This window comes from Notothenia rossii (genome assembly GCF_949606895.1).
Source record: "Notothenia rossii genome assembly, chromosome: 10".
In the NCBI taxonomy this organism is placed as follows: domain Eukaryota; kingdom Metazoa; phylum Chordata; class Actinopteri; order Perciformes; family Nototheniidae; genus Notothenia; species Notothenia rossii.
In genome coordinates, this window is record NC_136908.1 from 50,960,290 (window position 1) to 50,986,253 (window position 25,964).

General features: G+C 38.5%; 1 protein-coding gene across 4 annotated transcripts in view; it reads left to right on the forward strand.

The window, feature by feature from the left end:
* syt1a (synaptotagmin Ia) overlaps positions 1-25,964 on the forward strand; it is a 186,926-nt gene that overhangs the window by 57,975 nt on the left and 102,987 nt on the right. For 3 of the 4 annotated variants that reach the window (XM_079655405.1, XM_079655403.1, XM_079655407.1), the window contains exon 2: positions 13,766-13,823. The exons of the other annotated variant lie outside the window; for it this stretch is intronic. The gene's annotated coding sequence lies outside the window, so the exon portion shown is untranslated. The remainder of the gene's footprint in view (positions 1-13,765; positions 13,824-25,964) is intronic. 4 annotated transcript variants of the gene reach the window in all.

Genomic DNA, 25,964 nt, shown 5'->3' on the forward strand with positions numbered 1-25,964 from the left:
GGAGCTGCCAATCACAGCCTCCCTGCGCCCGCTCCCTCAGAGCTCATCACCTTTTTAAATGTATTTATTCAAATAAAATTGTCTTTATGCATGTGCAGTAAGCATAATCAGAAGAGTCATTTCACTTTCCAAGTAGTGGCTGGCTAGGTTTTTTTATTAGGCACTAATTAGTAATCAATATGATTTTCCAAGTGAGGGGTTTGTTATTGCTCCGGTAATTGCTTCTTAGGATATTCTGAGTTGTACATGAGACTAGGTCTGAAGTTGTGGGCTGACAACGATGGAAGCCTTTGCTTATGCATTGGTAATGAATGAAGTGCGGCACTGGGAAATTACAGTCCGCATTTTAGCATCCCATATGGACATTAAGTTCCAATTAAAAGGGGAAATCGAGTGACCTGAAATGAAAGCATTGACTGACATTGATTATATGCACTATATAAGGCCATCAAAGAACCAATTTAACACTCACATTCTAAATTAGCTTCCTAATATAAGAGATATGATAATCAAAATGGTACAGGTTTGCATACAGATGCCAAATGAAAGATCTGTTGACAGTGTTTATTATGGCCAATTGACAGACATCTGATTGGGTCCTATATATTTCAGTTACTTATCGAATTGACCTCTACTGTGAATGTAAAAAATCAACAATGATTGTAACTTTACATTTGTTTAAAACAATCTAGACAATAAGTGCTTTTCAACATTGAATAGGTAGCTGATTCACACAAAGGCTACATTTGATTATGCTGTGTGCTCATTTCCTCATTTTACCATTAGCTGTTATATAAATTGTGTTTTGTGAATTCCTGATTCACTTTTATTGAATTTCCAATTTTCCATTTGAAGCACTTTGCAGCTCATATTCAGAAACCTTCTCCTAAATGTTGCCCTTTTTCAAGGAAGCTCTTTTTCTTTTCTTTTTTGCTACTTCAATCATCAAAGGATCACCTAAATCTTATTTACTATGTCCCAGAAATAATTCAAAGGTAATCACATATGAATAACAAGACTCAAGCACTCGAATAAAATATTCAAGGCTTCTCTGCAATTATGAGTTCATTAGAATATATTTTCTTTGAAACATTCTTTCAGGAACTTGGCCAAAACCTCTTGCTATTTTGTGGCAGACAGAAATGATGTTCCCTTGGTAACAATACATCAAACAAATCCTGATTCAGTTATATGTAATGATGCTGAGAGATCCCGGGGAAAAAATCAATAGATCAAATTAGTCAGTTTTCTTCAAAAAGCAGCTCAGTGTTCACTAACTTTCTCTTTCGCTGTTTAGAGAAAGAGAAAAATATATATTTTTTCCCATTAAAAATAAACAAAAATCTGCTTAAATAATGACAGAGGTTTCTCTATTGCAACCTGCTGAGTCTCTCTGCCTCTTCTGCAGCCCTCTGCTCTGTTAATGTAGGATAATGGGCGTGAGCAGGGGAGGTAGTGCCTTTCTGCCAGAACAAAAACAACTGATTAGGCCGAGCAAGCTGCGTCACCAACAGGATGACGGTCGGTCACTAATCACACTGACTGGTCTTTTCGTCTTGCGTCAAACTCCAGAGGATCAGATTTCACCTCTGAATGTACTATTACCTTTTCAATCTCAATCATATCCGTGGGTTGAAGGCTCCCCAGAATCTGGCCTTTTCATACATCAATACACATTCATACAGACTATGCCAACTTTGATTGCTGCCCATTTTCATTGTTTGTTTTAACTGCTTTTTATTCATTCTACTGTGTTGTGTACTGTTTTTATTTTTGTTTCATGCTAAATGCTTGTAGCACTTCGGGATATGAAGTGCGTTATACATTAAACCCATTATTATTATTATTATTATTATTAACCTATAACAGCGACTACCCCCTGCTTCTTTATTTCAAAGCTCTATTCTTTTCAAAATAAGTAAACCCTGGGTTGAAGCTTTCAGAGACCATGGTCATTTTTGTTCAGCTTGACATCCTGGACGTGGTGCTTTGACTTCTCAATGAAACATAAAGGTCATGACCTTTTTTGAATAGCTTGACTCAGAAAACTGAATATGTTTGCACCCTGCTGGCTTCAACGCTATCATAGACTGGAGGCGGAACAGGCCAATCACTGGCACTGGACTCAAACCCATACTGTCCACACTTGAGAATGTAATGACGTCAAGGTGACTGATTGCCTGTTTCACATTCTCATTGTCCCTGCTGTGAAAACACCTTTCACATATAATTATTATTAGAACATCAATCTTTTGTGAAATATGTATGTTTTATCTTAGGCATTACACTATATAATGCACTTAGGCTCTTTGTTTGGGGGATACATTTGTCTTATGATCAGAAATGTTGTTAACATTTGTTTTATTTTCAGGTAAAAATCTATAAAAAAAAACACAATTTGTATTAACCATATGCTCCCATCACATTTCTCCCTATTCTATTCTGCAATATTAAGGATAGTTTTTCCTTGAAGGTCCAGGTTTATTATACTCTTTTCAATATATTATAGGTCTCAGATATATACAAAACATGTCTCTAAATACCAACAGACCGTGCATTGTACTGTAGCATGCCATAGTGTATATACCCCTCTGTTTCAGCCCTGTTCCAAAAGTGCTGATTCTATGTCTGTAGCTTTAAATGCTAATGGGCAGAAATACATGAAAAAGTGGCTTTTGCATAATAGGTGACCTTTAATACTAAGAAAATGTTCAGTGCCCATTGTTTTTACTGTATTGTCCTCAGTGGGACTAATTCAATGTGTCTGTCCTTTGCTGCCAGCTGCCCCAGTCAAACCGTGCTCTCATCAAATAAACCTGATTAAAACAGACTAACCTACGTGAGTGCTGGATGATGCAGTGTGTGCGTGAGTGCGTCTTTGTGTGTGTGTGACCTAATGTCCTGACGTACAAGAGGACCTTCAGTTAACCATTTAAATACTGACAGAGGAGCCACAAATGAGCATGTAGGGCACTCAGGGTCACAGACAGCCCCCTCATTGACATTCCCTTTGTGTTTTTTAGTTGGAAACATGTTGTTTTTTTGTGTCGAGCGGGAAAAGTCTGTTGCATTATGCACTATATTCAACTGGAGCTTGAACATTATTATGCCTACAACTTATTATTCTGAAAGCTTCATTTACTCTAATGTCAAATTGTATTATTATGTATATAAATTGCAACAAGACAGTAGATTTCATACATTACTTATAGTAAAGTCTTGCTACAAAGGTACAGGCCAGAAAAACAATTATTACAGTGACCAATAACTCTTTAAACGCATGACTCTTCAATAAAATCCCTTCTGCATGACTGACCCTGATAGTGTAGAACACTTAGCTTACTAATAACTTGTCACACAAAGACCATTCTGCTCATCCGAATAATGGTCATGTCAAGTGGCTGTAAGGTAATGACTGAAAACCTGCACTTGGCAGCTTCTAAAAAAAAATCAAATTGTCTCATTTATGTAGTGTGCATGCACTTTAAGGGAAAGGGAGAGGAGAAATAAATGTTTGCCCGGACACAAGTACGTATCTTGTGTGGAAACCACATTTCATGGGAGCTCATTAGACAAGCCACCTGAAAGATTCCCAAAGAAAGAATTGCCGAACAGGATGAGCGCAAAATTGTATTTTCTCTCCTCCCTTAAGTACAAAATACCCGGCACTCAATCGGAAACTAATGAACTGGATCTGGATGTGCTCTATGTAGTGGAGATCAAATAAATGCAGCCACAGTAACAAGGGCAAACTTTGCTCTAAAGGATTATTGGTTATTTTCTACCATCCAGTCTAGAAATGAAAAGAATAACTAAGCGTCATTGGGGAGTGTATTTAAATGAAGTCTAGTGTGTGTGTGTGTGCATGCGTTTCAGGCGATGGTGGGCGATTCATGCTTATCATAAGGTTACAGTTGCTCATTTCAAACACTAAAAACTGGATTTTCTATAAACTTCAGTTGAACAACTTTATATTTTCTTCTTATGTTCCTTTTTGTTTTTAAAGCTTTCACATCTGAGGCAACAACAAAATAAATATGCATTTCTTTCAGTAATGAAATGGCTGTGATGGAGTCAAACACTAGGAGTTCTTATCGCAATGCAAAAACACAGCAAAGCAGTATGTGAGCAACTTAATTGAATGGTTTTAGAACCTTCTGACTCTAGCTGTTTCTCTATAGATAATGTTGTATTATTTTAAGATATTTTCAGCAGACAGAATGGAGTTTTATAGCATAACATGTTAGGGCCGTCGGAAAACTTCTGCTGTAAAAAGATGTCATTCTCAACCCTGGAGTTTCCCCTGATATTCATCAACATAATGGGACTTTTCACTTCCTTGACCAACCAACAATGGATCAGAATACAATGCAGCCATAATAAATAGTCAGGTTTTGGTGTGAGGCACTGTAGCTCTATGTCCCGCACCCTCAAGTTAACCCTGAAGAAAACAAATTCAAGCCAATGTGAAAATCTCACTCGCAAGTTGGAGTAAAGTAGATGTTCTCCTCTAAGTTCGTATGAACTGTAATGATGACCACAAAGTGCTTTTTCATACTGTCCATGAAAGACAATTCCTGTAATGTTCTGAGCATGAAAAGGTTAATCAAATAAATACGTACAACAGTAATTATATGTATGGCAGCACATTATAACCCAAGGCTGTCATTGTAAGTACTCCTAAAGCTTACAGCTGATTTAACATCTGCCTGTACTTTGTATATTTAGGTTCACCCGAGCAGTACGTCAAGTGTTAGTGCTCGTTCCCAAAATGTCCAAACAGAGATCTAATTTCCTCTGAGCAGAGGTTAAACTTTGGGCTCATACATCCCATCTCTGACTCAATCAGTGGAGCACACTAATGAGTGTTGCCTAGCGACCGTTAAAACAGGGCCGGTAAAGTCAGAGTTGGCAAAAAGACTCCTGCTCAGCAAGATCTGTTTCTTTTCTTCTCAACTTGCTATTCATGTGCCATCTGCTATCAGTTGACATCACATTGACATCAGGGAGGTTGTCTTTAGAGCTTCGCGATTCAGAAAACATAACTAATTGGGATTATTATGACTGATATTGCGATTACGATATAGGAGTAATAGTTAATTTGGCGTCAATATTCCTGGAAACATTTATTAAAAGGATCGTGAAGGATCTGTACCAAACATATTCGGTTTGATAAGTCTTTAGAAAAATGTTTTTTAGAAAGCGGTGTCTGTAGTTTCAACACATATTTAGCCTAATTTAGTCAATTTTGCATTTGAAAATGTCTATTGTGCAGCCATACATGAAGTTGTCTTGTTCTGCCTCGGCTTAATTGCGTTGTTCACCTTCTGTTTACAGCATTATCATGGAGGCTCTAGATAAATGTGAAGCCGGTCATTTATAAATAAACTATGGATAAACGATAGCATTTCACCCTTTGTCTCTTTTCTCATCCTGGATAATATCCTGCTAATAACAATATATTTTTTGTCCATGCAATCACACCAGTTGATTATGACCTGAGGGCCGGATGGTATATGTTTATAAATGAATTTTACAATGTGGCACTTCGGAGAATTGTTATCACTGAAATTGTAGTCTCATTACTACACATTCAAATATGGAGGAAACCCTCTCATCACGGAAAGATGATTTCCGCAGAGATCTGTCGAGGCGAATGAGCAAAATACGACTCAAATTAGCCTCAATGGCAGATGCTCCACATTGGCTTTGCACCTGTGGAAGCCAAATAATGCGATCTGATTGCATGATTATCCCGAGTGCAGACTCTGAGTGCTGTCATTCAGTTTGATTGTGTTACATGAGAGGATTGAGTCCTGATCAAACCTGAGCAGGGAGGAGGGAGAGTTCAAAGAGAATCTCATCCACTTTCTAGATTGGCTCCTATTGTGTGAATGTATAACATACGTTATCAGCAACCAAGGTTTCCACACTATCTCGCAGTCCTAAAGGTACTACAGTAGTGTCACTTCAACATTGTCTTTCCTTGCATTATGGATCCCCGTTTAATCCTAAGAGCATTGCCTTAAACAGCTTAAAGGCGGGGTAGGTAAGTTTGAGAAACCGGCTCGAGATACACTTTTTGTTTTATTCCATGGAATGCTCTTAACATCCTGATAGCAATGAATATCTGAAGTGCTTTGACAACAAATCCATAATAAAATGTCATCTGTGGAAGCCGTAGTACTGTAAAAAGCACGACCAATCATTTTAGCCGGCCCGGCTAAAATAACTGGATGGCCTACCTGCCTGTCAGCCTTCCATCTGTGCACAAACTTATCTCGTGCCCTCATTGGTCATGTGCGCGTTCATGTGTGTTGGAGGAGGGGCTCTGTAAGGAAGTGGCAGATTTTTTCCGGCTGTGTATTTTCAAATTCTAGCGCACTCGAGCTGGTTTCTCCAAAATTACCTACCCCACCTTTAAGATGCTCTATTTCAAATTCAACTTTGTTTGATTGATGTTTGGCTCAAAGTGGGTCATCCTGAGCGGGGAGGTGACCGGTGAGCCCGGCACATGGTCATGGTTGTCTCTTCCAATCAACCATGTGAGGCTTCAAGTTATGCAATGTCTGCTTACCTTTTAACTCTCACACTAAGAGGGAGTCGTGTGTCTCAGCTGCAACAATGGATGCTAGGGTTTCTTTGACCTTTATTTAGCTTTTCTGCCGTAAATGTCATGCATCCGTTATCTAAAAGACAAAAGAACAAAAGAAACACAGATACACTGGGGATTGACGTTAAAGATGATATTGTTTGAGAGACAGAATGCAAGACTAAAGAGGGAGAGAATGTTTCAGGTTCAATGTTGATTTATTGTGACATATTTATATTTACATATTTGCGTGACATATTTGACATATTTAGTCCTAATAAGTTAACAATGTACAATAACCTAGTCACAGATGCAAGATCAACCCTCCCTCCTCCTTTTCTCCGGCCAAAGCCCAACAACCAACCCCACCTGGTCTGACCACTCATTTCTTCACAATATTCAAAGAAAAATAAGTAAAAAACGAAAGGGATAATGAGGAAATATTATTTTAAATAAAAAATGTAGTTACAGGGAAGGATAACTGATAACATTTTGAAATACAACTGGCTTTGTGTCTCGATTTAATCTCGAAAGCAGGATACAATTGATAAATGAAACAGTTACAAAAACACTGATAAGATATAAGACAGAAATATCTGCAAACATGAAAGCTGTTTGAATCTTAACTTGAATATATAAGTAGAGCTACATCTCCTTTTTATAGTCTCAAGGTTTACCCTTCAGGTCATACAAGATCTATTCATTAGTCCATCTTGCAAATGTAGGTGTGTCTTTACTTTGCAGCCGTAAAGCAATGATGAAATCAATCACCAAAACAGGAAAGCCATTGGTTGGAGTTACTTTGTAAATAAGGAAGATAAATGTTTTCTCCTTCAAGGGCAAAGCACAGGAGAGGCAGGGCTTGCCAAGGCTGTGTCATCATCATGCAGGGAGACCATCTGAATGTTATTATGCTGTCTGATTTGAGTGCCAGCTTCAAGGTCATCCTACTCCACACAGACATCATTGAAGTTTTTGTAGCACTCAATCAAACTCAAACAACATTTCATTGATAGAGGAAAAGCATTTCTCTTTATTTACTCAACCCTTAATAGGTTTGACCTCATTTACTTAATACTAAGTGCTCACATTTGCTCCATTCATCTGGGATGCAGCAGTGTTTATGATGATGGCTCTAAGGTTCTCGCTATTCTCTGTCCCCATGAGTGGAACATATCTACAGTTTAAAGAGTCTTTCCGAGTTTTGCTAATTAAATGTCCCTTTCTGACCGATCTAAGAGCCTTTACAGGAAGATGATCAGAATAAAAATGGGGTCAAATTCATTTTGAGGGTGTTTATCGACTGTGTTCCACCTACATTGTGCTCCAAAGTCCTTTAGTGGTTTGAGAATAAAACATATGTTTGCCATAGAAACAAATCTGCATAATCAGAGTGACAAAACCGTTTCATCAGCTTCTATTACCCCTCTAAACAATCAGACCAAAGCCATGGATCCACACATTGAACACGCCTGTTTCACAGATTCCTGTCACATATTCATTTTACATTCACATGCATCCAGCTTTGATTGTTACTCTTGCACGTTAGGCTTAGGAAATTGGCAAAAATGCAATTTATTGTTAAATGTCATGCAGTTTAGTCCAATGACAAAGAGACTTGTCAGGCAGCATAATGAGTATGCACAGAGCTTGTCTTCTTTCCCCACTCTACTGCGTCTGTAGCGGCGTGATTATCAAATGTTTTGATGTCAAGAGAGAGAAATGTTGAGTGACGGGCCTGCCCTGACTGGAGCAACAGATCATACAGTAACTGACAGCAGAGATCCATCCTTCCTCCTTTGCACAGAAAACAAAGCAAACAAAACATTTCATTATTCTTCCTGCCTCAACGGGCCAGGGGCAGAGCAGAATTGATGCGCAGAATTGAATTTGGCTGGTCCATTCTTATGTGGTTTCACTGTTGTTGGAGTTTGAAACTAATACCTAAGAGAGACCTGCCCCAGCCTAGCGGGGAAAAAAACGGTTCAATGACAAAGGGTTGTTTATCATCCATGAAGTATATGAGAAAACACTTATTCTATTCACATAATCAGCATCGAGAATATGTCTACCATTTTAGTAATGCTATAAAATGCAGTTTTTCTGTCTTGTTGTGGTTTCAGCTGAAATAAGTTTTAAGTTTGAGTCTCATAAAGTTCATGGGGATTTGTCATGTTAGTCATTACCCCTATTTTTGGGTTTAAAAGCAGTGTGAGCAGTTGTGGAAGAAGTATCCAGATTTGCAACACTACATTGTAAACATAAGCTATTACAAGTAAAAGTCCTGCATTCAAAATGTTACTTAAATAACAGTACAAAGAAGTTGACAGTGAAAATACTCAGGTAGGTACAAGTAGCTTCAAATGGTTCTATAGTACAATACTTAAAGAAATATACTTTATTATATTTTGAAGGCCTCCTGGGTCCACTGCTTTCACATTTACTTTCATGTTGCCTGGGAGAGATTCAGACATCTTTTCTCGGTGTCTCTCTCTTCTAAAGCTGATTTTAAATATCAGTTTTACTTGGAGACTACATCTGAGATTCTGGCCAAGATATGCGAGAACAAGCATCAAAGGCTACCTGCCTGCTTTGGCCAGATGGTGCGTTAAAGAGTGAAAAATAAGCTTGACCTTCATTGACCACAGCTTGTTATAATTGGGAGACGTTAGGAGGTCCTTCTGTTGTTTCTCAAGGCTAGAGTACATTTATCTTGGATAGACTTTTCCATCAGTTTGAGTTGTGCGTACTTTCAGATTGTCATTACGAAAAGCATTAATATATTTTGTTTGTACATTGAAATAAATTACACTTCTTCTACTACTTAAAATATTGAACAGTTTTCTGTGTCACTTGAAAAAGGTTTGTCAAAATATGCTGCTTGAGTATTATACTGACTTAGTGTACAATATGTAATTAATGTTGTATCTTTATTTAGCATTTACAGCTTAAATTAGACCTTAAAGAATGGCAAGATGCACAAAATAATGTTAAGGTTATTACAAGCTTCTGATATGTTCTTCTTTTGTTCTACGAAATTAAAATAAGTCAGTATATACCTGAATGCTGAACGTCTTAAGCTTTTAGGTGTCTTTTAAAAAATAACTAAATAAGATTACTACTAAGACTAACATTAGCTGCCTTTTGCTTAGCAGTGGTGATGTACAGTCATCTGACGGTGGAGTGGTTTGTTTAAAGCATTGCTTTAAAACCAAAAGTGGTGTTAATATGTTGAGATTGTGCTGAACAAAAAGCGTAACTGACATAAACGTGTGTTAGCCACAGATCCTATTTTCTGCAATATTCCAAATCCAATTAAAAAGAGCTTTTCTATGCTAACCTCTGGGTCAGCCTACAATAAACTGTCATTACTGCACTACTCTTATTAGCTCAACCTAAAACATTTGACTATAAAGTTGCCTTTACTGCTAAAGATTCCACCTTTTAAGAATGTGATCCACTCTCTATGGTAGGCACAGTTGTCATCATCCTTTACAACCAATATCTGGTATTCCACATCAGCCCTGTCCGGGGGGGATAGCAGACGGTGTCATACGGCAGTCTCATTGCCTCCCACATAAATACAAGTGCCCTTGTGCAAAGGGTTGGCAGGATGGAGGTGTCTTCATCTTCTGGCTGTTTGCTCGCAGCCTGGTTGGTCTCCTTCTGCCAAACTCTTTTAGCCAAATTCAAGTGGGCCCTCAGACGTGGCTGTAGCCGAGGCTGCCTGTCTGGTGGGAAAGAACCAACCAGCATCATGAAGACAAAGGAAGTGGCTCCATCAACACAGAATGATGGAGGCTCTGTCTTCCCAGCGGTAATATCTCAATGCCGGATATTGGCTTTGTGTCCCTGCCGCCAAACAGAGAGGTCACCATTGTTCCTTAAACATTGGTCCCCTCAGCTTCTTATTAAATAGATTTTAGATCTAATTTTGAGTCCAAGCTTAATATTGTTTGTCTCCTTCAACAGGCGGTCCTTCCTATTCCATATGAGCTTTGCAGTGTTATGTACACTGGAGAATATTTGACGTGTTGCCTAGAAGAGCTAGATAAATGGACACTGGGATGGTCTGTTGTCGTTATTTGAATATAAAAGGAATGCAATATAGTCAGACCAATGGCTACGATGAATAAACCAAGATATATGTATTCAGGCTTTGAAATATTGTAACAAAAAAGGCCTCTTTTATCATTTATTTTCTACAGTTCATGCATTAAAAGCAAACATAAAGAAACACACACTCTTTTGTGATATGTGATATTTATTCATTAATTTTTCTGTAATGCTTTAATGGCTCCGAACACAAAAGTGCTGTCCACATTTGGATGGGAACTCTACTATTTAAATTGTAATGAATTCAAGCTATCACCATGATGTTCTTTTAATGACACACATGCACTCTCAACACTCCTAAGTCACTATCACATAACAAACATATCAGATATTATATGTATTTACCTTAAGAAATTAATTTCTTGACAAAACTTTACATGTAGAATAATTAGCTTTCACACTGAAGGGCTCCAATGCTATTTATTTATTCTACCTCGCTGACCTTTCTCTTCCTCAGACTCAAGTGGAAGCTTTGCAGCACCAATTTAGCAGATGAAGCTGTCCCTTTATGTACCGGTAATCACGTGCACTGACAACAAGTTGATAGACATAAAGAAAAACAATCTACCCAATACAGATGTTGTCTTTATTGGTTTTTACATAATTCCCATCATAATATTTGACAGCTAATGCAACAGAAAGACCTGAATTACCTCAGGAAGGACACATAATGAAGAGACGAGGACACTCCAGTCTGATGAGACTGATGGTTTCGTTCACTAAACAAGCACTGAAATCTCCGCCATAATAATGTTTGAGCTCCCCACCAGCATGCTCCCTGGATGAATGTTTGCCGCTGATATTAGTGTGTTATTAGATAGCATTAAATATCTCCTTTCAATACGAGAGCAAAGCATGGAAGACAGCCTATCAAAGTTGGGATGGTGCAATAGCTATGGTAGCATTAAAAAGAGTAAAACACATAGATGATGTTCATTTTGGAAGTTGTTTTCCTGTTAATGGCTAAATATGTGTTAAAATATCATATTTATTGAAGTATCGTGGAGCAGCAGAGATATAGCTGCACAAACAGACGTTAGAAATAATGATGGAAAATGCTCATCCCCTCCGATATGGTGAATCATTTAGCATCAGTCAAAGATATCTCAGTAAGGTATTTATTCTAAATCCCTCAGGCCTCATTTCCACTGTAACTATACGCTGCTTTCTTAATTTCAATTTAGAAAGCCATTGTCTTTTAAATATATTGAGACGTTTAAAAAAAGCTGTGATAAATATGTTTAGTCTTTTATAATAGTTGATGACATTTTTAAAGTATACTTTTTTTTAATACCCTAGACTTCCTTTTTTCATCTTTCTGGGAAGGTTTCTTAACCAGCTTTTGAAGGGCTCCTGCAGGAGGACATATGGTGATTGCACTGTCTCTCTCTTTCTCTCTGCTATGCACATATATAATTAGCATTCAACTAAAGTATAGTGAAGAACACCACTTTGGTTGATTTTAGGGAATCTCCTGCTTATGAATTTAGTACAGACATTTAATTGTATGTCTCATACAGTGAAGTGTAGCTGTATTGCCCTTATACTTGGGATAAAGGGTCTTCTCTTGACCCCTCTACTGTAAAAATAGACATGTCCTCAGATGTCTTAAGGCCCTCTTCATCTAGCTCACTGGGTGTCAATGACTGCCAGTGATGCTGACTGGTGTCCCTGTGCAATTGAGGACTATATTTGGACCATGTATCCCAAGGTGTTTGTTTTTCAATGTTGCACACTCATGAAACACCTTTTCAGTGAAAGCAGAGAGTTGGCTTTAAAAGCCCTCCTGCTGTCAGCTGGAAAATATCAGCCTCTAATTAGCTGCTGTTTATATCTTTCACAGCATCATCTTTTGGAAGGCGGCAGAAAATCAGCACCAGAGCTGGTCTGCTATTAGCAATCAATGGACAAAACGTCCTCACTCTCACTGTATATTTATATCCACAGAAGAGGGGATCATGCTTTTATCCACATGTTGGCAAATGTTGTGTTTTTAAAGCTGCAACTAGAAGCTCTTTACCCTCTTTGGTCGGGTGGTAGACAGAAACATAACCCTTTGTGGCGGCCTAGATTTTGTTGACTTACTGTAGAAGGCTGAAATTGAGCATGAAGGTCAAGTGTTTGTGAGGTTGTGTGCGTGTTGAATGCATGGAAAGAAGCAGCAATTGCACATTTGCGCTTCTTTTATTGTGAGTTGAAGAAGAAAAATAAACTTTTGGAGTTCAGACTCAAATTTGCCAAACTTTTCTTATTTAGGCTCATATTTGTGAGCATTAAGAGAGAGAAGTTTTGACTTTCTTATCATTTATATAGGTTGTCTGTTCCATTTACCAATCAAAGTGGCCTAACATACTGCATATTGTTTTTGACTGCCTTATACATCTGCAGAGGATATAGTTTGTAGTATCAATGATAGAAACCTGAATGGTTCAAACTAACTCAACTTAATGATTTCTGCCCTGTTTCACTCCAACTGTGCTTCTAAGGTATACTTTAGGCCAAAAGGAGAATGTTTTGGGAGATATTTTTGGCCTATCATTTATTTTTAAAGTAAATGATGAAAGACAAATAATCAATGAAGGTAATAATCATTTACAAAGTTTCCCATCTGTCTATTATGAATGACATTATGTTCGTGTTTCTTGACAGATGACATCTGCTTACAACAAGTCAACACTTCTTTCTACAAATAAATGTTTTTTAGAAGGGTGAAACATATCTTCTCAGTCCATCAAAAAATATGTACTGTATGTCATAGTGAATTATTTGATCAATTATTATTGGATATCATGCCACCTCTCTGGAGAATCATCCTAAACTTCAATTAGACTGAAATGTAAATTGGTTATTACTTGTTAACCACTGTAAAGTCCTGCCTTCAGGCGCAAGTAGTTTTTATTTAAAAACGTTACATAATCAATTGAGACTAATACTGGACATCTTTGTGAAAAAGGCTCATTGACCCACTTATTATTTTTCGTGGACTCATTTGACACATTTAATTACACAGTGTCTGGATACTTCTGGAAACTGACATCATTTTGTTTATTCTTTTAGTGTACTGCCATTTGGAAAAGAAGACAGGAAAGGAAGAACCCCTTCGTCTGAAGAAATTGTAAGTGTCTAGCCATTTGCAATCATTGAATCATGTGACCTGTGTGTATATAAGGTACACTATAGCATAGGTGATTTACAGCATGCCACAGAATACCCAATCCCCCCCAATTGTATAATTTGTAAAAGTAGCCTAATGGTATTTACCTAAAGGAACATCTTAGCCTCCTGTTGCACCCTGACACACACACACACACACACACACACACACACACACACACACACACACACACACACACACACACACACACACACACACACACCCACACCCACACCCACACCCACACCCACACCCACACCCACACACCACACACCACACACCACACACCACACACATCAATCAAATCAGTCAATCCAATAGGGAGTCAGGCTGCCTGATGGCCTATGGTCTCATTCGAGATGCAGACGTTGTCCTGTTGCTTCCTTTAATGAGATCTGGAGGCGTGCAATCTAATATTCACCACCGAGGCTCCAACATGGCCCCCGAGCCTGTAGCCTAGAAGGCTGTGTGCTAATTCAATGGAGTTAAGTCAGCTGTGATCAGAAGGACTGGAGTGGTCATTCACTGAAGAGGATGAGAGGCTTTTTTGGTACCACTTTACAATAAGACTACCCTTATAAAGGTTTTACGAATAGTTTGTAATTTATTAATTAGGTTGCGAACACTTTATAAATCATTAATACTCTTTTATAAGACATGAGATAAACAGGGCACCTGTTACCGGTTGCTTGCCAAATAGTGAGCCCACGTCTATCTGTACTGCTATTGACTACCTAGCTTACTTCGTCTTCTTCATTAGCCAGCATCCTTGGGATCTGTTGTTCACCGAGTTGATTCCCCCCCTTCCATCTTGATGTTTCTGGCATCTCTTATGACCATTTATGAATGAGTTACTAACATTTATAACTAATGAAAGGGTGCGTTGTTTTTAAGTTTAATACACATCCATTTATGAATGAGCTATAACATTCACGCTGACCTAATACACATTTTTCACATGAAATGCAAAGTAAGATGCAACACAACCAAGCAAACCCTTTGATTCACACATGAAGAAAATTAGGACTCAAAGTAATAACTCTTTAGTATGACTGATACACATATTTAAACATAAAAGCATGCCAACCTTTCCAAATCCAATAGAGGTAGGTTTGCGCGCGGCAAATGTGCATGCCCAAATGAGGTAATCAGAAGAAATGGAACCCAGTAATTACATGTATAAACCATGTATTTATTACATCATTTTATGCATTTTTCAGAAAAAGTGGTAGTTTGGTAAACAGTGACATCAACGACATGTCTGGTCTGTAAAATGCCCGAAAAGTAAATAATGGGAGATAAATATCCCAAAGTCTCCACATTTTATTATATTTTTAATGTGTTTCTGGTCCTCTTTCAGTTGAGAGTGAGACAGTGTAGATCAAGGATGTTTCAGGATGTAGAACTCTTGTGTGAACATTGGATAAAGCCAGGTTCATATTCTTGTTTCATGTTGTTGACATAGAGTCAAAGGTTTGCACAGAGCGAAATATCTTTGTGTTGCGCGATATATCAGAAAATACTGCATTACAAAAGTCATTTCCTGCATTTTTCTACTGATAAAGTGTGATATAAATAATGTACAGGCTTTCAGATAGCTGTAGTTCACTAAACAGAGACATTAACGACATGTTTGATGTTGAAAATGTCAGAAAAAGTGAAAGAATGGGAGATAAATATCCCCAAATCTCAAAATTGTATGATAGTTTGTGTTTGTGGTCCGCTTTCAGTTGAGACACTGTAGGATGCTTCAGGAAAAGACCAAACACTGGATGTCTTTCAGTCGCCAACATGTGTTTTCGAGACACTGATATTAACGGGGAAATCCTGCAGGACTCAAATGCCTCGTTGTGGGTGACGCTGCCTTTCCCTCAGCGTTACCCACGGTCTGCACGTTGTTTCTCTTTCAGAAACACAGAGGACTGTTTGTATGATGCGATCACAGACACGCTGCAAACGGTGTCCGCCAAAAGTCGAATCCAGTGTCTATGGAGTGTCATTTTTATTTGTTATAGTTTGGGAAGATTGAAAATCGGTAGGGAAAGCCAGCTAAGTCGGTAGGCGGTAGAAACATGTCAAAAGCGGTAGACTACCGCCCAAATCGGTAGGGTTGGCAGGTATGTAATGGTACTCAGACTGCAAAGGCTTTGTGTATATCCTTGAACAAGCATCCAAGCAGTCCATCAGGGTGAGCAGAGCCAAGCCAAGATGACCATTCAAGAACCTTGAGGTGTTCCTCCAACAAACTCTCTGTACGGTTTCTTCTCAGTCTACGGAGACGTCCTTTGACGGTCGACCAAGCTCTTTAATTATGTTGAGTATGACTGCCAGTCTGGGGGTTCACAAACCAACTGCTGTGGTTTATGGTGTAGTGGTTGCACTCCATGTTACTCAGCACTCTCCTGTATGCCCTCCACTCATCACTAATAATGCTACTTCCTGACTTAACATGCCGTCTAATCAGAGGGACAAGGTGGCATCTTGATCGTTTCTCCACTAGTTTCAACACTAGTCTCCGCCCTTTGTCTTTAACTCCCATCATTCCGAAGGACCATTTCATCCTTCTCCAGGTATGTCCAAAGCGTCTACGTGCATACTAACACAAAAATAAATCATAACATCATCTTAGTTAACAACAAAATGCACACAAATTACAGTAAGAATTGTTGCAAATCCTGTTTCAAAATGCCATACTTGTGTATTAGGTGAATTGTATAACATAATTTTAGGATAATGGTCCTTAATGATTTAAAAAATATATATTATTCCCATTTACAAGAAAGCCCAGTCTATAACTGCAGAACATAGGAACTGGGTACAGTACCTTCTCCCGGACACAAATACTCAAATAAAATAGTTTATTGGTGTTACCAATGCTTACTATTTATTTGATACCAATATGGTAATACAAGGTTTGGGTTCATTCTTCAGATATGATTGTGATGTTAACGTGTAAGCTCCAGCTCAACCAACCATATTGTAATATCTAAGTAATCATCTTGAAATATGACATTAATATTTGTAATATACACACATCGTATTGTGAGGTTAATTTCACATACACTACGCTGTTCTTCAACACTACTTTGACGTTAGCTTGTCTACATACTCGGGCATAACGAATTTAAATTAACCTTATCAATGCATAAAGTTACCTACCTAATAAAATATGTCTAACTTACAAGGATGGCCTTATTTTACCAACCTCAAACAGAAGCCGTTTGTTCTACAGTATTAGCCCACTTAATGCTTAACACTTCTCTATTACGTTTTAACTTGGAGGCTACGATTAGCATCGTTAGCACAGATGTAGCTACTACTTGCTTACTAGATGCTAACCCAAGCCTTAACATTCATTAACGTTTGCTGACTAAAAACATAAGCAACACATAAATAAAGTACTCAAATTTCACTTACAGTAAAACTGCATTCATGCACCGTCTGTTTTAAACGCGGAGCGAATCACAATAGCCAGATATAAGCATGAAGAATAGTCCACAAGGCACCAGCACAACAAACACGGCCGAGTTCAAGTTATGTTCCCCGGATGAGTTGAGCAGGTTGAGGCCCTGTAGCTTCACCGAGCTGCTAGCAGACAGGAAGCTAACACTACTTTTTCTATACATGATGTACATGTACACACCACATTGGTGTTCACTCTTTATTTAGTAGACCCGACTGGACTCTGAAAGGAGGTGCTTCAGGGCTGAATTATCTTAAAAACCATCACCGGTTTGCCAACAAAAGAATATAAGGCCTGCATATAAATAGCCAACAAACATGTTGCTTTCATAACAAAAATGTATGGAAAAAAGCTTTTAGCCACTGTTGCCCTACACTCTGCAACAGTCTCCATCTCCGTGGACATTTCTAGAACAAAATAAAGACATAGTACTGTGAGAGTGAGAAGCTTAATACAAGTTAATACAAACACATTTCAAGGCCAGACTCTGCTGGCCTTGAAAATAGACCTACATTTACGTATTTTTTTTTAAAATTTACTAAAAACAATCACTGGTTGAAACTGCATTCTGTGTGTTAAGTTTGATTCCACTCTCATAAATCATAAATGGTGTTGAATGTCTTTAGGGAAGCTTTGTTAATGTATTGAATTTTCAGACAAATGTGGAAAAGCAGTTAGGATTGTTTGAATAACGTTACAGTGGAGTAGGGTTTTCTCTCTATGCCACAAATTGAGTTTTTCATCACGTATTTAACTCGTTGAACAATGGTGTCCACCCAACAGAATGTGAGACTATTGTTGTCTAAATCTAGTTTGCGTTTTGTTTTAAAGCACGTGTTTGTAGTCCTATCATGTCAATGCAACACAGACCTGGAAAGTTGGCGGAAGGTGGATGGATGAATAGTGTAGGGCTCAGCAGATTTGCATTGTGCTATAAACCAATACATACAAAATAAAAAAGAGAAACAAAATTATACAGGGACTTAAGAATAATTAATTGTTGAAAATGTTTAGTTCAAATAAGTTGCAAGAATAAGTTACTTTACTTGATAATAAAAAACAATAAAATGGATTTTGCCGTCTTCACCATTTTTAGTTAAACCATCATTTTAATTGTATTATTCCTGCACCTTATAGTACCCACATTACCTCTTAGATGGGGATTGATGAATACCAATTAACACTTTATCTGTTATGTTGCATGACAATTCTTCTTTACCTTTAGTACCGTTCTTTTGTTTTGCTTGGTTCCTGATTAGAAGCCTTTATTTCCAGATATTTCTAATTAACACTGTCTGATTTGACGTAGTGAAGCACCCACTCCTCTCTGGATGATGGAGCTTTGTGCGCTCTCCCCGCTGTCAGCAATGATTGATGCACTGTGCACTTCCCACCTTCGCTCGCCAGTGTTCAGTGCTGTTTATGCCTCATACCTGATCTCACATCCAGAGATGCCCCAGCCTCCTCCTATTAGGAGGCGTATTAATCATCCTTCATGCGGGTTCAATTCCCAGTGTAATATGGTTCCACATTTTGCCTGAAAAAATAGCTTTTATATCTTTTTTTACATTAGCAACCACTGCTAGTCCCCAGAAACATGGCCTCCTGCTGTAATCCTCTGTTTCCTGTGGTTCAAAATACAAAACAAAACAAAAAAAGGTCAGAAATGCTTTGACAAAATGATCCATGTGAATAAAAGACAAGCCCTAAGTGCTCCCAGCATCTTAATGTTGTTGTTTTGCAGTGCTGATTTATTTTTCTATCACTTATAGTAAACACAATTATAGGGAGAATTTAAAAACCTTACCTCCCATTTAGTAATTGGTTCGTGTAGACAGCAGGGTTTGTTAATGTCTTGCTAATTTGCGTGTGTTTTGTAGAGATTGACCCAGAAAGCTCTGTAACCTGCTGATATTTTCAGTGTGCATAAACAGATAGAAGTATACACACTGAATCACTTTACACACTTTAAGGACTCAAAGATGGCTGCTATAGAGTGCACATTCACAACATCACAATGGTGTTGTGTGGTTTGTTGTTGCACAATAAGTACACACAATTTAAACATGAAAAGTTATGTTGTTCCTTGTTTGGTTTGGTACTGTCTAATTCAACGTAATAGCTCTTAGCCAGGTTGATGTGATTTTTTAAGGACAAAGAAGAAATAAAGTAATCCATAGTTACCACTTCACTGTGACGTAGAGTAAGCTTTTTTTATTGTACAGATACAAATGTTTAGCTAGGATTTTTTTAAGGTGTCATTAAATGTAATTTGTAAATTTGTGGGTTTTTTGATCAAAACATACAAGATTTTAACACAAAAAACTAAAATGGTGAACACGATTAACAATATACCCATTAAATATCAGCAAGTTAGTACCATTCAATGCACTGCTGTGGTAAAGGACAACCATACAGAGCTGCTAGCATGGCTGTGGACTCTTGGTCTTGTTTCTTTTTAAATGCTCATTGAGTCAATAATCCTAATAACACCAATGCACATATAGTATTAAATCAGACATTGATAAAGATAATGATAACCCCAGTTAGGTTTAACCTTGTGTATATGTAAAGTAAGGCCTACAAAGGCCGAATCAGAGGTGAAAAGATAACCCCCTGTTAGCATTTTCTAATTAAAAGGCTTCCATTTAAGTAATTATTTCATTGTTGCTAGCAACGTTATATAATCACGATTCCCACAGCGGACTGGACCTTTTTCTGTCATTTGGCTGGTGTTTGCCAGCACAAAATGCTCAACAGTGAAGGTTAGTGTTTAGCCATGTTTCATTTCTGAGGGGACTGACAGCACTTCCTGTTCTCTCTTTTTAATCTAGCTGTGTTGCTATTTCATTTCCGGCCTTTTCCGGCCTTGCTCATTCTATCAGTGTGATCTTGCTATTTGATAATGGTTGGGTGACACTAGGCAGACACCATTTCGTGTCATTTGCAGACTTGGGATTCTGTTTCAGGCACGTGCTCACTGTATTCATGTGCAATAAGTGACGGACCATTACTGTAGTTACCTTTTTGTTGATCGCACTATTTTCCAAATAAAGTGTAAGCTAAGAACTACTCGCTCTTGCTTGTTGCCCTGTTCAGCCTTGCTGAATCACACATTGATGGATATATATCATAATGGATAGAACAAGGAAATGGAGCAACCACAGCAAAAAACATGCACTCATAAACTGGAATTTGTCTTGAAAGAAGGCCCCAATAAATGTCAAAACTGAAACCCTATCAAGAACATGCAAATAAAATAAAAATATTGATGCATTGTTAGTGTGTTTATCACTTGGGAAAAATACAGCATCAAATGTATACAGCTGTATATAAAGCAGTGCATACATTATTTGAAAAAGGTCAGAAACAGCATAATATAATTTATTGCAACTGTATGCTCATGTGCAGAACAGTTCCTCACTGACTGTGGCGTGCGCTCGAGGCTGCCACGCAGTGTTTAGTAACCATCAGACGCTGTGTCTTGTCTCTGTCAATGCAGCTCTATGATCCTTTTAATGATGGAAAAAGCTCCCCTCTGGATAAGCTTAAGAGCAGACAACACATGAGGGAGGATGGCCTGGTGCGTTCAAAATGGCCACAGGGAAGCCATTTCCCACAATGCTCCAATTCCCCTGGTTCCTTGGTGTCGATCTGTCCTTTGTGAGCCAAAGTGTCTGAGACACATTGTGGTCACCATGGGCTGGAGGAGATATGACAAATACAAAAGACAGACCCTGTCTGCTTCTCTCCCTTGAGAGAAGAACGTCTGGCTCATTGATATTGTCTGAGCTTAGCTGTCAAAGACACTTCTGGTTTATTCACAGCGCTGTCAAATTCATTAGTTAAGTTTCACTAAGGTAGCATGCATAGATGCTAAAAAAAGAGGTCTTATAAAGGTATGAATTATTTTAACATGTATTTCATGCAGTAATTCTTGCATGGATAATGAGCAACAGTTCAACAATCCATTCAAATAGCTGCTGTGCTGAGCAGCAGGCTAAATCCATTTAAATATACAGTCGACTTATTACAAATGTGATATTTTAATTCAACATCTCAAATGTTAACCTTGAAATAAGACTTGTGAGAGATGTCTCAGAGTCTCACACTCATGTCTTCCGTGAGGCTCGAACCTGCTTTCTCTTGTTACATCAACATGTCATCATATTGAACCATTTCTTTCCCACCATCAAATTTCACCTCACATTTCATTAGCAGACATTATTCAATTGACTAGGCGAAGGGTGTGTTTTTAGAAATCTAATGTCCTAAAAGAAGCCAATAGACAAGCAGAATATTGTCCCCCAATGTGAAGTGACATGATATATTTTGGTAGACAGTTTTTAATCTATTGATAGATCCATTTTCCTAACTTAACTATCATCTTATAAATGATTGTACGGCCTGTTTACCAACCATGATTTGCTTGAAATATACCAAACTAAGTAAACTGCTAATGTGACTGCACTGCACCCAGTATGCTTAGAAAACATCAAACATATGTGCGTACAACACTATTTCTTTATGGTTGAGAGCCTGAAAACCGGTAACTGATTACGGAAAACGGCAAATCTTCTCATGTACCAAAGGTGGCAGAAAAGATGGAAGGCATCATATTAACAAATCCGTTTCATTTTAATCTGTTCCTTGACAGTGTGAAATATCTGGGCCGGGGAAGCCTCTGAAACTGCTCTTAGATCAGCTTCTGGTGACTCATCAAAATGCCTGAGCCCAAGGCACTTTCAAACAGAGTCAATGTCAATAATAAGAAACATTTGTTTGGTGTAGCACCACAGGGAGGCTAAACATCTGAGTTTTGGGAAATGTAATACTGTGAGTGGGCGGGTATGGTTGTGTGTGGGTGTGAGGTAAAGACTGTGGTTCATATCTGTTTCAGCTCTACAGGGAGTTTATTATTCTTACTCTTGGGGGATTAAGCTGTGGCTGGGCAGTATTTCCCATACATTGATTTATTTATGGCCGGCCGCCACAATTAAATATCGTCCGCCACAAATGGATCTAATAAAAAGATTTTTTTTTTGTGGGCTAATGGATAGTGAGGTGGGCTGATGATCGGAAGGTTGCGAGTTCAAATCCTGCCTGGAACACCACTACTAGTGTGCCCTTGAGTAAGGCACTTAGCCCTCGGTTACTCCAGGGAGAATGTCCCTGTAATTGGTCATTGTAAGTCGCTTTGGAATAAGGCGTCTGCTAAATGCCTAAATTGTAAATTATATTTTTGGGAGAATAAACCCCACAGATCCTCAACTCCGGTGTGTTTCACTCATTAACAATTCAACACAGAGCAACAAGAACGTTGGGAGGGGGGGGTGCGGTGCCCCCACAAATAGAATCAAATTCTGTGGGAAACACCGCTGGGTAAATACTCAAAGACTAGAAGAAGGCCACTCTTACTGCCTGAAGAACATACAGTACAAATAATGCTCAAAACAATATCTGCTCTCCACATTTTTCTCTTTTTTCTTTGATACAGTTTCTGTTAGGGATGTCCCGATCACCTTTTTTTGCTCCCGATCCGATTCCGATCATTTGATTTTGACAATCTGCCGATACCGATTTTTCCCGATCCGATCTTTATGCAATGCATTAAGAGAAAAAAAAGGTAACAGATAACGGCTGGTCATCCAAGGCGATGAATTCAGCAATCTTGGCTGTTATTTTTTTGGCCTTTTCACTGTTCTGGGGCAGTTTCTCTTTCCTTCTAAAAGTCTCTGAAAGTGTCGGTTGTTTCAGTGCCGTTACCTGAGTGGCCGCTGTGTACTCGTCGTGTTGTTGTTGGTGTTTGTTTCTCAGGTGGCGTATTAGATTGGTCGTGTTGAACGTAGCTCTGTTCTTTCCACCGCGCGGAACCTCCGCCTTGCAAACATTGCATCTGGTTGTTACACTGCCTTCGCTTTCAATTTTATAATACTTTCAAACTCCTGACATTTTCTCTGTCCCGACTCCCGAGTCACCAGCTGAACGTAGCCTCTCGTTAGCTTACTGCTACTATTAGACTGCACCCTGCCCACTCTGTTGCCAGATTTGAGAGAAATAAGCAAGGCTGTATTAGCAGCCTTGACATATTGAAGGACCTCCTATTTAATTGACGTCACCTGTGTGGGAAAAACAAGGGGTTCAGAGTACGAAGCTCTCTGTTTTTATTTTTGAAAGTTTTTCTCATGGCACAGAAAATAACGAGAGTGAATTTTGTGTTTTGGATGTTATTTACAGGCTGTTGGTGATGTGTCGCTCTCCTCGCTCCGGGGCTCTGCACAGATCTGACACCCCGCGTCTGCTTTTATCCCCAGCCTTAGTGAGCGAAATGTGAATCCATTGACAACGGTCATATATATAATAACCTTTCATTTTAAGTAAATACAAATCTAATGAACTTACAATTTTTAAGTTCATAAAATGTACCCAAAGATCTAAAAAGGCATCACACATGCTGATGTCGAGTAGAGAAAAGTAAATCCATAGGCACATAGAAATGACTGAAAGCTTTCTTTGATACTTTATATGATTTTTTGCGAAAGTAACTACTATGATTGTACACAAAACAAACCAATAAGAAAATAGAGTTTCTACAATTGTGTACATGCTTATTTACATATAGACAGGAAAGTAAAACACTATCATTAGTGGTCACTTTAGATGGATGTGGAGACGCCTGCTCATGCCCGGTCAACAGGGCTTAAGATACATTTCCGTAGTTTTCTTAATGGTTTTAGTCATCTTTTGGAACTTTTCTTCCAGTTGTCAGTACCACTGAAGTGTGACCAAAGGTTGAGCTAAGCAGACCTTTGGACATCTCCTGCCTGCAGGCTTCTTTACATTTGACAACTAATGGATTGATAGGCTAACTCTGGAGCAATTTAGCTGCCTCTCATCTCCAGTAAGGCCCATCTCTCCTCCTCTGCGATATAATGACCGACAGCGAGGCATAATTGCGCTGAATTGTGTGTTTAGCAAACTTAATCTGGCAGGGTAATATTTGAACAGACCACCGGGGTGAACTCAATCATGCTGATGATGCCTCTTCAGCTCGTGACTTTGCATATGCCCAAAAACTGTCAGATGGATTAGTACGACTGGTGGAAATCATTATCAGTCTTAGACAGGGACTTTCTGATTTGGCTGTTTTTCTCTCAGTCTTCATATCATTTATAATTAGCTCCTCTCAGGTGCATCCCATGTGGCCACTCTGTTTTTGTCTTGCCGATGTCTAATTCCCTTAGTATTGAGCTGAATGGTTGAATGGTTCTGGCTCTTGGTTGTTGTTTCAGCGTCTCGTATTGTCTGGTGGTTCCGCACCAGTTTGGTTTGTGATCAGAACAGGTGGAATGCATGATTAGAGGAAGGTGAAGTGATGTTGTCTTCTCATATTGTTTCGTAAGAACGCTTTTCTTCATTTTGAAGGTGTTAAATGGTCTGTAGTCTTTAATTTTGTACGATCTTTCGAGGAAGTTTACAGAAAGAACCATGCTAAATACTAGTCATGGTTAAAACCAAAATGAACAATATTATTAAATAATATTAAAAACCCTGGAGATCAACAACTTAATGCAGAATCAACAAAACTAGCTTAAATATCTCATTACTTTTGTCTTTATTCATTTTACTTATAGAAAGTACCAGCAAGGACACATGTAAATAACTAGGAGGCGAAATAAAAAATAATGACCAAACAGACACATAAAGTACACTTTTTGGTTTCTTATTATCATTTTGTGACCTGTTAGATTTGAAAGATCCAACACTGTTTTAGTTGTGAGATTAATTTGTCCAAATTTTACTCCTACAGTACACTAATATTCTGTTGTTAAAGAAGAGACAAAACACATTTCAATCTTAGTATTATTATGCTTAGTTCCTCCGTGTATAAAGTGTCACAACAAAGACTTAAATGACTGGAAACTATTATAGCACCATTAAGCAAAACTAATGGACTTGTAACTAACAACCTGAAAGGTATTTCTTTTTCATGTCACGGTGCGGCCTCAGATGTGGCTGGGTCTCTGTGCTGAGCCTGGGAAAGCAAAAGAGATGTCTCTGCCTAGCTGACGGCAGCCTGAGCCAAACCACCCAGATGCCTGCTTAATGCTGCACAGTGGGCTGTAAATTGAACATGGAAGTATAATTCTGGGTGTCTGTTTGTTGATTTAAAACACCGGTGAACCTTCTGCCTGTGCGGCTTCATCAACGCTCCCCCACATTTTTAATTCCTCCCTCCTGTGGCTGATGCAATTGTTCCAATAGAGAATGAGGAAAATATTTCAATGTGGTGTAGGTCTATCCTCTGTGCACTATATCTGTCGGGACTACTTCACAAAGTCTATTTAGTTAATGTGTATCTTCACCATTAACACTACAAAAGTAGGTTTGCAGTCGAGTTGCTAGGTAACACGACGCCTCCTAAGACTGTGCTGTTATTTCTGAAAACTACGTCAGGTTTTTTCACTCCTCTAAGAATAAACACTGTTTTCACAAGCTGCTTTGTTAGACAGATAAATTGAGGAATCGGGGCAAAATAAAGCTAAAATATCATCATCTAATTTATCAAGGAGAGCGAATATGATATCTCAACATACAGAAACCTACTGTCGATGTGAGACACAACATTTAATTGAACC